At 55.0% G+C, this 13701-nt stretch overlaps 5 non-coding genes across 5 annotated transcripts; all 5 read left to right on the top strand.

Annotated features, from left to right (window-relative positions):
* The first annotated feature begins 420 nt into the window (after nt 1–420).
* LOC132361798 (small nucleolar RNA SNORD116) lies at nt 421–513 on the top strand. The gene has a single exon (XR_009502065.1). It is a non-coding gene; the product is annotated as a small nucleolar RNA SNORD116 (small nucleolar RNA).
* A 2687-nt stretch (nt 514–3200) lies between these two features.
* On the top strand, nt 3201–3293 carry LOC132361075 (small nucleolar RNA SNORD116). The gene has a single exon (XR_009501388.1). It is a non-coding gene; the product is annotated as a small nucleolar RNA SNORD116 (small nucleolar RNA).
* A 2667-nt stretch (nt 3294–5960) lies between these two features.
* LOC132361796 (small nucleolar RNA SNORD116) lies at nt 5961–6053 on the top strand. The gene has a single exon (XR_009502063.1). It is a non-coding gene; the product is annotated as a small nucleolar RNA SNORD116 (small nucleolar RNA).
* Nucleotides 6054–8740: 2687 nt separating this feature from the next.
* LOC132361074 (small nucleolar RNA SNORD116) lies at nt 8741–8833 on the top strand. The gene has a single exon (XR_009501387.1). It is a non-coding gene; the product is annotated as a small nucleolar RNA SNORD116 (small nucleolar RNA).
* A 2667-nt stretch (nt 8834–11500) lies between these two features.
* LOC132361795 (small nucleolar RNA SNORD116) lies at nt 11501–11593 on the top strand. The gene has a single exon (XR_009502062.1). It is a non-coding gene; the product is annotated as a small nucleolar RNA SNORD116 (small nucleolar RNA).
* Nucleotides 11594–13701: the final 2108 nt, after the last annotated feature.

Raw genomic sequence — 13701 nt, 5'->3', positions numbered from 1 at the left:
CACAAAAATCATGTTCTCTGAGGACCCTTGTGCAATTCAGAAACCTGCCTGATTTCTGTCCACTTCTCAGGTGCAGTTGCAGAGTAAGGCTGGCTGTCGGCAAACAGAAGAAGACCTTCGCGTTGTCTGATGACTGGATATGCTAAGGAGAACTGGACAAAGTGGGGCGGGTGCACGTTGCCGAGCAAGGCTGTGGATAGCTCAGGACGGTAGGCATTCACCCATACTAAGATGTGCCATTGGATATTAGGATTTCCACAGATGGGCCCAATGGTTGCAAGAGTGGATTGATTGTTGGTCTTGCTGAGTGGCCTGAGGACTGTGGATTCCCCAGGCAGTTGGAGTACTTCCAGGTCATGGCTCCTCTGCAGAGACCCACGGCCTTCCCTTTTGTGTTCTGCAGCCTCCCAGCATGTGCTTGGATCGATGATGACACCCTTGTATGCATTCCTTGGAAAATCTGAACAAAATGAGTGAGAACGCTCTACCGTCTCCTCATCGAAAGTGAGGTCCAGCACGTTTCCTGTCTCGGGAGTATGGGACAGTTAGGAGTGAGGGCCAACGTCCCCTGCTGACAGGCATGCAAACCCCACTAAGGGCTCCAGCATTGGAGGGGCTCCTGTCTGAGGGTCGACCATGTCTGCCCATAAGCTGGGTCATCTATGAATCCCCGGTCCCTGCTAAAAGGCCGTTGAGGGAATGCAAGAGGGCAGGCTTTCCTGCTAGTCTTCAGGGTCGGAGTGTGTTCTGGTAGAGACCCAGTAAGCTTGCAGCTTGGAGAGGTGATTTTTGGACAGGATCACACTTTGTGCATGCCGCTTCCGAGGTTGATTATGGAAGCCAACATGAGCAAGCTTCCCTGGTTGGAGCCTGGAGCCTCAGGCCAGGCCTGTGGCCCTCTCTGTTGTTGTGTTTCGTGCAGTGAGGTTCTTGACTGCCCCTTGTGGCTGGAGCAGTGGGCGGGCGTGGGCTGGAGTTGGGCGATGGCGGAAAGGGGCTGATGGTTTAGGCCTCAGTGCTGCCCCTGTCAGCTCCTCTGCTGAAGTTGCCGGCACACTGTTGGTGCTAAGTGGATCTTCGTGAAGTGGGGTGTGGATCGAGTGAAGCATTTCAGCCTGGGTGGTGTCTGCTGGCCTGGAGAGAAAGGTAAGGTATCATGAGGAAAGGTCCTGTGTGATGTCGTGGGATGGGTTGTCATCATTGGGTTGCAGGCGCTGGCCTCGGCTTCCCAAGAATGTGTCTTGTTCGTGATGGGCTGGCATAAGCTGCCTATGGAGCGGATGGCTTTGGCAGTTCAAGTGGGTGAGTTGAGGTAGGTAAGCTGTGTAGAGTTGCGATCCCGTTGCCCGAGGAATGACACCCAAAGGGTGTCTTGCGGGAAGTAGAGAAGATCGACATGGTGAGGCGTCTGTGCCGGCCTCCTTGCAGGTAGTTGAGTTATGCGAACATCCCCTTTGGCCGCTTTGTTCCCTTGTTTGGCAATGTGTAAAGCGAAAGTGTTTCTCCCGTGGGGGAATGACGCGACCGGCCGCTGTAGCACACAGGCCTTTCGAACAGCCAGAGGTTTATCTGGAGCAGTCCATTGGTGGGGCAGAGATGGGGGCCCCATTGCCATGCCTGCTGTGCTGCCGTGGCCAGCCACTGTTCCCTTTCAGGCTTCCAAGTTCCCTCGCATGGCAGAGGTCTTCCTTTGAAAGTCTGTCTGTGGTCCTCGGGGACCATGCCTTTGATCACTGTGAGTTACTCGGTAGTGTCACTGTGGCAGTGGAGAATTTCCAGGATGCATGGTGTGGGATCAGCATCAATGAAGGAGACAGGCTTGCGGTCTGTCTTCCCTGGTGTTCAGTGTTCCCGTGTTCTGAAGATGTTTGTGGTTTCCAGTAGGGTCGTGTCGCCCTGTGGGCTGGAGGAGGGCATGTAGGACGAGGCTTTCAAGGGTTTGAGCGTTTCCTTAGGGGTCAGGGCCGTGAACATTCAAGATGGGAGCTGCCTGAGACGTGGCTGGGAATGTGGACTAGTTTCCGCCGTGGGGATCCGACATGGGTCATGGTGGCTGAAGCCCACCACTTCCTGTGGTGGGCATTCCCACGGGTCAATGGAAAGTGATTAGGCCTAGTTGGCGAGAAGTGGCACGTGGGCCCACGTTCGTTAGCCCCTTGAGTGTTTTCAGACTGCATCTTGGCAGCAGACAGCTGCCGGTCGGTGTCGGCCCGACCATGGGAGTTCCCTTGCTTCCGGAAGTGCTGCGAGTGACCCCAAATGCCCATCAGATATACTGGTAGCTGACAGAGTCTCGAGGTGCATGTCGATGTCACAGCCAAGGCCCGGAGGCAGGTCTCGTCGAGGCTTTGTGTTTTGGTCAGAAGGCGTGGCTGTAGGAGAGCGGGAGTCCGTGGACTATTTCAACAGCCCCTGGGGGTCAAAGTGTGTCTGCGGCCTCTTAAAGCTGACAGGATTCTTTCTCCTTTCAGTTAGGGGTCTCACCAGGGTGCTGTGTATAAACTCTTTCTTTTATTGTTGGACTCCTCTTCACAGGGCCATAGGGACACACAGAGACCAAGATGCGTATGCAGCGGCACACAGAGGAACCCACAAGCACGTCCGCATGCGCAGTCACAGTCACACACGCCCACACGCGTGAACACACACATACAGCCTCTCAGACACCGGCCAACATATGTGCGTAACTTCCTGCAGTCGTACTATCAGACATGCAGTCAATTCTCGGTAAGGGTTAGAGGTCCTTGGGAAGCAGTTTCAGAGCTCAAGGCCAGGTAAATGTTTTTATGGATCATGTCCTGTGAGGACACCGGTCCACTTATGAAGCCTCGGTGATTTCTGTCCACTTCTCAGGTGCAGTTGCTGGGAAAGGCTGGCCGTCGACACAAACAAGACCTTCGTGTGCTCTGATGACTGGAGGTGCTAAGAAGAAGTGGAAAAAGTGAGGCGGGCCCATGTCCCTGAGTGTGTTCGTGGATAACTCAGGATGGTAGGTATTAAAGCACCCCAAGATGTGCCATTAGATATTAGGTTTTCCTCAGACAGGCCCAATGGTTGCAAGAGTGGATTGATTGTTCCCCTTGCTGAGTGGCCTGAGGGCTGTGGATTCTCCAGGCTTTTGGGGTAGCCCAGGCTCATGGCTCCTGTACAGAGTCCCGCGCAGACTCCGGTTGTGTTCTGCAGCGTCCCAGCATGTGCTTGGATTGATGATGACACCCTTGCATGCATTCCTTGGAAAATCTGGACCAAATGAGTGAGAACACTCTACCGTCTCGTCATCGAAACTGAGGTTCAGCACGTTTCCTCTCTCAGGGGGAGAGGACAGTTAGGAATGAGGGCCAGCGTCCCCCACCGACATGCATGCAAACACCACCAAGGACTCCAGTATTGGAGGGGCTCCTTTCTGAGGGTTGACCGTGTCTGCACATAAGCTGTGTTATCTGTGAAACCCGGGTCCCTGCTGAATGGCTGTTGAGGGAATGCGAGGGGGCAGGTTCTCCTGCTGGTCTTAAGAGTCAGAGTGTGTGCTGGTCTAGGCCCAGTTAGCTTGCAGTTGGGAGGTGAGTTTTGGCCAGGATCACGCTTCGTGCATGCCATTTTGGGGGTTGATTCTGGAAGCCAAAATGAGCAAGCGTCCCTGGTTGGTGCCTGGAACCTCAGGCCAGGCCTGTGGCCCTCCCTGTTCTTGCGTTTTTCACGGTGAGCTTCTTGAGTGCCTAGTGAGGCTGGAGCAATGGGCGGGGGTGAGCTCGGTTGGGCATCGGCGGAAAGGGGCTGATGGATTAGGCCTCGCTGCTGCCCTTGTTTGCTTCTCTACTTTAACTCCCGGCACAGTGTTGATGCCAAGTGGGTCATCGTGGAGTGGGGAGAGGAATGAGTGCTGAATTTAAACCTGCGTGGATCACTGATGGCCCGTACAGGAAGGGAAGGGAAGATGAGGACATGTCCTTTGTGATGTCGTGGAATAGGCTATCATAACTGGGTTGCAGGTGCTGGCCTCGGCTTCCCAAGGATGTGTCATGTTCGTGATGGGCTGGCATCAGCTGCCTATGGAGGGGATGGCTTTGGCAGTTCAAGTGGATGAGGTGAGGTAGGTAACCTGTGTAGAGTTGGAATCCCATTGCCAGAGGAAAGACACCCAAAGGGTGTCTTGCGAGACGTAAAGAAGATTGACATGGTGACGCGTCTCTGCTGGCCTCCTTGGAGGATGTTTAGTTATGCGAACATCCCCTTGGGCTGCTTTGTTCCCTTGTTTGGGAATGTGCAAAGCGAAAGTGCTTCTCCCGGGGGGGCATGACTCGGCTTGCGAACAGCCAGAGGTTTACCTGGAGCAGTCCGTTGGGGGGACAGAGGTGGGGGCACTGTTGCGACGCCAGGCGCACTGTCGTGGACAGCCACTGTGCCCTTTCAAGTTTCCAGGTCCCCTCGTGTGGCAAAGGTTTTCCGTTGAAAGTCTGTCTGTGGTCCTCGGGGACAGTGCCTTTGATCACTGTGAGTGCCTCGGTAGTGTCGCCGTGGCAGTGGAGAATGGCCAGGATGCATGGGGTGGGGTGGGCATCATCAAAGCAGACAGGCTTGCGGTGTGTCTTCCCTGCTGTTCAGTGTCTCCGTGTTCACATGATGTCTGTGGCTTCAAGTAGAGTCGAGTCGCCCTGCAGGCAGGAGGAGGGCACTTAGGACGAGGCTGTGTAGCGTTTGAGCGTTTCCTCAGTGGTCAGGGCCGCAAAGCCTACCAGTTGGAAGCTTGCCTATACGTGGCCGGGAAGGTGGCCTAATTTCCGCTGTGGGGTTCCAACCTGTGTCATGGTTGCTGAAGCCCAACACTTCCCATTGAGGGCATTCCCACGGGGTCATGGGAAGTGATTTGGTCTAGTTGGCGAGACGAGGCACTTGGGCCGAAGTCCGTTAACCCCTTGAGAAGTGCCAGGCTGCATCTTGCCTGTCGGCAACTGCAGGTCGGTGTCAGCCTGCCCATGGGAGGTTACCTTGCTTCCGGGATCACTGGGAGTGACCCCAAGGGCACATCAGATGTGGTGGTAGGTGGCAGGATCTCCAGGTCCACATAGGTGTGACACCCACGGCCGGGAGGGAGGTCTCGTCCAGTCTTTGTGCTTTGGTCAGAAGGCGTGGCTGTGGGAGAGCGGGAGTCTGTGGCCTATTTTGACAGCCTGGGGTTCAAAGTTCGCATGCGGCCTCATGAAGCTGACAGGGGTCTTTCTCCTTTCAGTTGGGGGTCCAACCAGGGTGCTGTGTATAAACTATGACGTTTACTGTTAGAAGCGTCTGCAGAGGGCCACAGGGACACCCAGAGACCAAGACGCATATTTAGCGGCACCCACAGGTATCCACAAACGCATCCTCGTGCACAGTCACAGTCACACACGCCCACACGTGTGAATACACACATACAGCGTCTCACACACCGAGCAATGTACGTGCGTAACTTCCTTCAGTCGTGCTGTGAGACACACAATCAGTTTTCGGTAAGGGACAGTGGTACTTGGGAAGCAGGTTCTAGGCTCACGCCCAGGTTAAGTGTTCACAAAAATCATGTTCTCTGAGGACCCTTGTGCAATTCAGAAACCTGCCTGATTTCTGTCCACTTCTCAGGTGCAGTTGCAGAGTAAGGCTGGCTGTCGGCAAACAGAAGAAGACCTTCGCGTTGTCTGATGACTGGATATGCTAAGGAGAACTGGACAAAGTGGGGCGGGTGCACGTTGCCGAGCAAGGCTGTGGATAGCTCAGGACGGTAGGCATTCACCCATACTAAGATGTGCCATTGGATATTAGGATTTCCACAGATGGGCCCAATGGTTGCAAGAGTGGATTGATTGTTGGTCTTGCTGAGTGGCCTGAGGACTGTGGATTCCCCAGGCAGTTGGAGTACTTCCAGGTCATGGCTCCTCTGCAGAGACCCACGGCCTTCCCTTTTGTGTTCTGCAGCCTCCCAGCATGTGCTTGGATCGATGATGACACCCTTGTATGCATTCCTTGGAAAATCTGAACAAAATGAGTGAGAACGCTCTACCGTCTCCTCATCGAAAGTGAGGTCCAGCACGTTTCCTGTCTCGGGAGTATGGGACAGTTAGGAGTGAGGGCCAACGTCCCCTGCTGACAGGCATGCAAACCCCACTAAGGGCTCCAGCATTGGAGGGGCTCCTGTCTGAGGGTCGACCATGTCTGCCCATAAGCTGGGTCATCTATGAATCCCCGGTCCCTGCTAAAAGGCCGTTGAGGGAATGCAAGAGGGCAGGCTTTCCTGCTAGTCTTCAGGGTCGGAGTGTGTTCTGGTAGAGACCCAGTAAGCTTGCAGCTTGGAGAGGTGATTTTTGGACAGGATCACACTTTGTGCATGCCGCTTCCGAGGTTGATTATGGAAGCCAACATGAGCAAGCTTCCCTGGTTGGAGCCTGGAGCCTCAGGCCAGGCCTGTGGCCCTCTCTGTTGTTGTGTTTCGTGCAGTGAGGTTCTTGACTGCCCCTTGTGGCTGGAGCAGTGGGCGGGCGTGGGCTGGAGTTGGGCGATGGCGGAAAGGGGCTGATGGTTTAGGCCTCAGTGCTGCCCCTGTCAGCTCCTCTGCTGAAGTTGCCGGCACACTGTTGGTGCTAAGTGGATCTTCGTGAAGTGGGGTGTGGATCGAGTGAAGCATTTCAGCCTGGGTGGTGTCTGCTGGCCTGGAGAGAAAGGTAAGGTATCATGAGGAAAGGTCCTGTGTGATGTCGTGGGATGGGTTGTCATCATTGGGTTGCAGGCGCTGGCCTCGGCTTCCCAAGAATGTGTCTTGTTCGTGATGGGCTGGCATAAGCTGCCTATGGAGCGGATGGCTTTGGCAGTTCAAGTGGGTGAGTTGAGGTAGGTAAGCTGTGTAGAGTTGCGATCCCGTTGCCCGAGGAATGACACCCAAAGGGTGTCTTGCGGGAAGTAGAGAAGATCGACATGGTGAGGCGTCTGTGCCGGCCTCCTTGCAGGTAGTTGAGTTATGCGAACATCCCCTTTGGCCGCTTTGTTCCCTTGTTTGGCAATGTGTAAAGCGAAAGTGTTTCTCCCGTGGGGGAATGACGCGACCGGCCGCTGTAGCACACAGGCCTTTCGAACAGCCAGAGGTTTATCTGGAGCAGTCCATTGGTGGGGCAGAGATGGGGGCCCCATTGCCATGCCTGCTGTGCTGCCGTGGCCAGCCACTGTTCCCTTTCAGGCTTCCAAGTTCCCTCGCATGGCAGAGGTCTTCCTTTGAAAGTCTGTCTGTGGTCCTCGGGGACCATGCCTTTGATCACTGTGAGTTACTCGGTAGTGTCACTGTGGCAGTGGAGAATTTCCAGGATGCATGGTGTGGGATCAGCATCAATGAAGGAGACAGGCTTGCGGTCTGTCTTCCCTGGTGTTCAGTGTTCCCGTGTTCTGAAGATGTTTGTGGTTTCCAGTAGGGTCGTGTCGCCCTGTGGGCTGGAGGAGGGCATGTAGGACGAGGCTTTCAAGGGTTTGAGCGTTTCCTTAGGGGTCAGGGCCGTGAACATTCAAGATGGGAGCTGCCTGAGACGTGGCTGGGAATGTGGACTAGTTTCCGCCGTGGGGATCCGACATGGGTCATGGTGGCTGAAGCCCACCACTTCCTGTGGTGGGCATTCCCACGGGTCAATGGAAAGTGATTAGGCCTAGTTGGCGAGAAGTGGCACGTGGGCCCACGTTCGTTAGCCCCTTGAGTGTTTTCAGACTGCATCTTGGCAGCAGACAGCTGCCGGTCGGTGTCGGCCCGACCATGGGAGTTCCCTTGCTTCCGGAAGTGCTGCGAGTGACCCCAAATGCCCATCAGATATACTGGTAGCTGACAGAGTCTCGAGGTGCATGTCGATGTCACAGCCAAGGCCCGGAGGCAGGTCTCGTCGAGGCTTTGTGTTTTGGTCAGAAGGCGTGGCTGTAGGAGAGCGGGAGTCCGTGGACTATTTCAACAGCCCCTGGGGGTCAAAGTGTGTCTGCGGCCTCTTAAAGCTGACAGGATTCTTTCTCCTTTCAGTTAGGGGTCTCACCAGGGTGCTGTGTATAAACTCTTTCTTTTATTGTTGGACTCCTCTTCACAGGGCCATAGGGACACACAGAGACCAAGATGCGTATGCAGCGGCACACAGAGGAACCCACAAGCACGTCCGCATGCGCAGTCACAGTCACACACGCCCACACGCGTGAACACACACATACAGCCTCTCAGACACCGGCCAACATATGTGCGTAACTTCCTGCAGTCGTACTATCAGACATGCAGTCAATTCTCGGTAAGGGTTAGAGGTCCTTGGGAAGCAGTTTCAGAGCTCAAGGCCAGGTAAATGTTTTTATGGATCATGTCCTGTGAGGACACCGGTCCACTTATGAAGCCTCGGTGATTTCTGTCCACTTCTCAGGTGCAGTTGCTGGGAAAGGCTGGCCGTCGACACAAACAAGACCTTCGTGTGCTCTGATGACTGGAGGTGCTAAGAAGAAGTGGAAAAAGTGAGGCGGGCCCATGTCCCTGAGTGTGTTCGTGGATAACTCAGGATGGTAGGTATTAAAGCACCCCAAGATGTGCCATTAGATATTAGGTTTTCCTCAGACAGGCCCAATGGTTGCAAGAGTGGATTGATTGTTCCCCTTGCTGAGTGGCCTGAGGGCTGTGGATTCTCCAGGCTTTTGGGGTAGCCCAGGCTCATGGCTCCTGTACAGAGTCCCGCGCAGACTCCGGTTGTGTTCTGCAGCGTCCCAGCATGTGCTTGGATTGATGATGACACCCTTGCATGCATTCCTTGGAAAATCTGGACCAAATGAGTGAGAACACTCTACCGTCTCGTCATCGAAACTGAGGTTCAGCACGTTTCCTCTCTCAGGGGGAGAGGACAGTTAGGAATGAGGGCCAGCGTCCCCCGCCGACATGCATGCAAACACCACCAAGGACTCCAGTATTGGAGGGGCTCCTTTCTGAGGGTTGACCGTGTCTGCACATAAGCTGTGTTATCTGTGAAACCCGGGTCCCTGCTGAATGGCTGTTGAGGGAATGCGAGGGGGCAGGTTCTCCTGCTGGTCTTAAGAGTCAGAGTGTGTGCTGGTCTAGGCCCAGTTAGCTTGCAGTTGGGAGGTGAGTTTTGGCCAGGATCACGCTTCGTGCATGCCATTTTGGGGGTTGATTCTGGAAGCCAAAATGAGCAAGCGTCCCTGGTTGGTGCCTGGAACCTCAGGCCAGGCCTGTGGCCCTCCCTGTTCTTGCGTTTTTCACGGTGAGCTTCTTGAGTGCCTAGTGAGGCTGGAGCAATGGGCGGGGGTGAGCTCGGTTGGGCATCGGCGGAAAGGGGCTGATGGATTAGGCCTCGCTGCTGCCCTTGTTTGCTTCTCTACTTTAACTCCCGGCACAGTGTTGATGCCAAGTGGGTCATCGTGGAGTGGGGAGAGGAATGAGTGCTGAATTTAAACCTGCGTGGATCACTGATGGCCCGTACAGGAAGGGAAGGGAAGATGAGGACATGTCCTTTGTGATGTCGTGGAATAGGCTATCATAACTGGGTTGCAGGTGCTGGCCTCGGCTTCCCAAGGATGTGTCATGTTCGTGATGGGCTGGCATCAGCTGCCTATGGAGGGGATGGCTTTGGCAGTTCAAGTGGATGAGGTGAGGTAGGTAACCTGTGTAGAGTTGGAATCCCATTGCCAGAGGAAAGACACCCAAAGGGTGTCTTGCGAGACGTAAAGAAGATTGACATGGTGACGCGTCTCTGCTGGCCTCCTTGGAGGATGTTTAGTTATGCGAACATCCCCTTGGGCTGCTTTGTTCCCTTGTTTGGGAATGTGCAAAGCGAAAGTGCTTCTCCCGGGGGGGCATGACTCGGCTTGCGAACAGCCAGAGGTTTACCTGGAGCAGTCCGTTGGGGGGACAGAGGTGGGGGCACTGTTGCGACGCCAGGCGCACTGTCGTGGACAGCCACTGTGCCCTTTCAAGTTTCCAGGTCCCCTCGTGTGGCAAAGGTTTTCCGTTGAAAGTCTGTCTGTGGTCCTCGGGGACAGTGCCTTTGATCACTGTGAGTGCCTCGGTAGTGTCGCCGTGGCAGTGGAGAATGGCCAGGATGCATGGGGTGGGGTGGGCATCATCAAAGCAGACAGGCTTGCGGTGTGTCTTCCCTGCTGTTCAGTGTCTCCGTGTTCACATGATGTCTGTGGCTTCAAGTAGAGTCGAGTCGCCCTGCAGGCAGGAGGAGGGCACTTAGGACGAGGCTGTGTAGCGTTTGAGCGTTTCCTCAGTGGTCAGGGCCGCAAAGCCTACCAGTTGGAAGCTTGCCTATACGTGGCCGGGAAGGTGGCCTAATTTCCGCTGTGGGGTTCCAACCTGTGTCATGGTTGCTGAAGCCCAACACTTCCCATTGAGGGCATTCCCACGGGGTCATGGGAAGTGATTTGGTCTAGTTGGCGAGACGAGGCACTTGGGCCGAAGTCCGTTAACCCCTTGAGAAGTGCCAGGCTGCATCTTGCCTGTCGGCAACTGCAGGTCGGTGTCAGCCTGCCCATGGGAGGTTACCTTGCTTCCGGGATCACTGGGAGTGACCCCAAGGGCACATCAGATGTGGTGGTAGGTGGCAGGATCTCCAGGTCCACATAGGTGTGACACCCACGGCCGGGAGGGAGGTCTCGTCCAGTCTTTGTGCTTTGGTCAGAAGGCGTGGCTGTGGGAGAGCGGGAGTCTGTGGCCTATTTTGACAGCCTGGGGTTCAAAGTTCGCATGCGGCCTCATGAAGCTGACAGGGGTCTTTCTCCTTTCAGTTGGGGGTCCAACCAGGGTGCTGTGTATAAACTATGACGTTTACTGTTAGAAGCGTCTGCAGAGGGCCACAGGGACACCCAGAGACCAAGACGCATATTTAGCGGCACCCACAGGTATCCACAAACGCATCCTCGTGCACAGTCACAGTCACACACGCCCACACGTGTGAATACACACATACAGCGTCTCACACACCGAGCAATGTACGTGCGTAACTTCCTTCAGTCGTGCTGTGAGACACACAATCAGTTTTCGGTAAGGGACAGTGGTACTTGGGAAGCAGGTTCTAGGCTCACGCCCAGGTTAAGTGTTCACAAAAATCATGTTCTCTGAGGACCCTTGTGCAATTCAGAAACCTGCCTGATTTCTGTCCACTTCTCAGGTGCAGTTGCAGAGTAAGGCTGGCTGTCGGCAAACAGAAGAAGACCTTCGCGTTGTCTGATGACTGGATATGCTAAGGAGAACTGGACAAAGTGGGGCGGGTGCACGTTGCCGAGCAAGGCTGTGGATAGCTCAGGACGGTAGGCATTCACCCATACTAAGATGTGCCATTGGATATTAGGATTTCCACAGATGGGCCCAATGGTTGCAAGAGTGGATTGATTGTTGGTCTTGCTGAGTGGCCTGAGGACTGTGGATTCCCCAGGCAGTTGGAGTACTTCCAGGTCATGGCTCCTCTGCAGAGACCCACGGCCTTCCCTTTTGTGTTCTGCAGCCTCCCAGCATGTGCTTGGATCGATGATGACACCCTTGTATGCATTCCTTGGAAAATCTGAACAAAATGAGTGAGAACGCTCTACCGTCTCCTCATCGAAAGTGAGGTCCAGCACGTTTCCTGTCTCGGGAGTATGGGACAGTTAGGAGTGAGGGCCAACGTCCCCTGCTGACAGGCATGCAAACCCCACTAAGGGCTCCAGCATTGGAGGGGCTCCTGTCTGAGGGTCGACCATGTCTGCCCATAAGCTGGGTCATCTATGAATCCCCGGTCCCTGCTAAAAGGCCGTTGAGGGAATGCAAGAGGGCAGGCTTTCCTGCTAGTCTTCAGGGTCGGAGTGTGTTCTGGTAGAGACCCAGTAAGCTTGCAGCTTGGAGAGGTGATTTTTGGACAGGATCACACTTTGTGCATGCCGCTTCCGAGGTTGATTATGGAAGCCAACATGAGCAAGCTTCCCTGGTTGGAGCCTGGAGCCTCAGGCCAGGCCTGTGGCCCTCTCTGTTGTTGTGTTTCGTGCAGTGAGGTTCTTGACTGCCCCTTGTGGCTGGAGCAGTGGGCGGGCGTGGGCTGGAGTTGGGCGATGGCGGAAAGGGGCTGATGGTTTAGGCCTCAGTGCTGCCCCTGTCAGCTCCTCTGCTGAAGTTGCCGGCACACTGTTGGTGCTAAGTGGATCTTCGTGAAGTGGGGTGTGGATCGAGTGAAGCATTTCAGCCTGGGTGGTGTCTGCTGGCCTGGAGAGAAAGGTAAGGTATCATGAGGAAAGGTCCTGTGTGATGTCGTGGGATGGGTTGTCATCATTGGGTTGCAGGCGCTGGCCTCGGCTTCCCAAGAATGTGTCTTGTTCGTGATGGGCTGGCATAAGCTGCCTATGGAGCGGATGGCTTTGGCAGTTCAAGTGGGTGAGTTGAGGTAGGTAAGCTGTGTAGAGTTGCGATCCCGTTGCCCGAGGAATGACACCCAAAGGGTGTCTTGCGGGAAGTAGAGAAGATCGACATGGTGAGGCGTCTGTGCCGGCCTCCTTGCAGGTAGTTGAGTTATGCGAACATCCCCTTTGGCCGCTTTGTTCCCTTGTTTGGCAATGTGTAAAGCGAAAGTGTTTCTCCCGTGGGGGAATGACGCGACCGGCCGCTGTAGCACACAGGCCTTTCGAACAGCCAGAGGTTTATCTGGAGCAGTCCATTGGTGGGGCAGAGATGGGGGCCCCATTGCCATGCCTGCTGTGCTGCCGTGGCCAGCCACTGTTCCCTTTCAGGCTTCCAAGTTCCCTCGCATGGCAGAGGTCTTCCTTTGAAAGTCTGTCTGTGGTCCTCGGGGACCATGCCTTTGATCACTGTGAGTTACTCGGTAGTGTCACTGTGGCAGTGGAGAATTTCCAGGATGCATGGTGTGGGATCAGCATCAATGAAGGAGACAGGCTTGCGGTCTGTCTTCCCTGGTGTTCAGTGTTCCCGTGTTCTGAAGATGTTTGTGGTTTCCAGTAGGGTCGTGTCGCCCTGTGGGCTGGAGGAGGGCATGTAGGACGAGGCTTTCAAGGGTTTGAGCGTTTCCTTAGGGGTCAGGGCCGTGAACATTCAAGATGGGAGCTGCCTGAGACGTGGCTGGGAATGTGGACTAGTTTCCGCCGTGGGGATCCGACATGGGTCATGGTGGCTGAAGCCCACCACTTCCTGTGGTGGGCATTCCCACGGGTCAATGGAAAGTGATTAGGCCTAGTTGGCGAGAAGTGGCACGTGGGCCCACGTTCGTTAGCCCCTTGAGTGTTTTCAGACTGCATCTTGGCAGCAGACAGCTGCCGGTCGGTGTCGGCCCGACCATGGGAGTTCCCTTGCTTCCGGAAGTGCTGCGAGTGACCCCAAATGCCCATCAGATATACTGGTAGCTGACAGAGTCTCGAGGTGCATGTCGATGTCACAGCCAAGGCCCGGAGGCAGGTCTCGTCGAGGCTTTGTGTTTTGGTCAGAAGGCGTGGCTGTAGGAGAGCGGGAGTCCGTGGACTATTTCAACAGCCCCTGGGGGTCAAAGTGTGTCTGCGGCCTCTTAAAGCTGACAGGATTCTTTCTCCTTTCAGTTAGGGGTCTCACCAGGGTGCTGTGTATAAACTCTTTCTTTTATTGTTGGACTCCTCTTCACAGGGCCATAGGGACACACAGAGACCAAGATGCGTATGCAGCGGCACACAGAGGAACCCACAAGCACGTCCGCATGCGCAGTCACAGTC

Source organism: Balaenoptera ricei, chromosome 2, assembly GCF_028023285.1.
Source record: "Balaenoptera ricei isolate mBalRic1 chromosome 2, mBalRic1.hap2, whole genome shotgun sequence".
Taxonomy (NCBI): Eukaryota; Metazoa; Chordata; class Mammalia; order Artiodactyla; family Balaenopteridae; genus Balaenoptera; species Balaenoptera ricei.
This window is presented reverse-complemented; position numbering and strand designations above follow the sequence as displayed.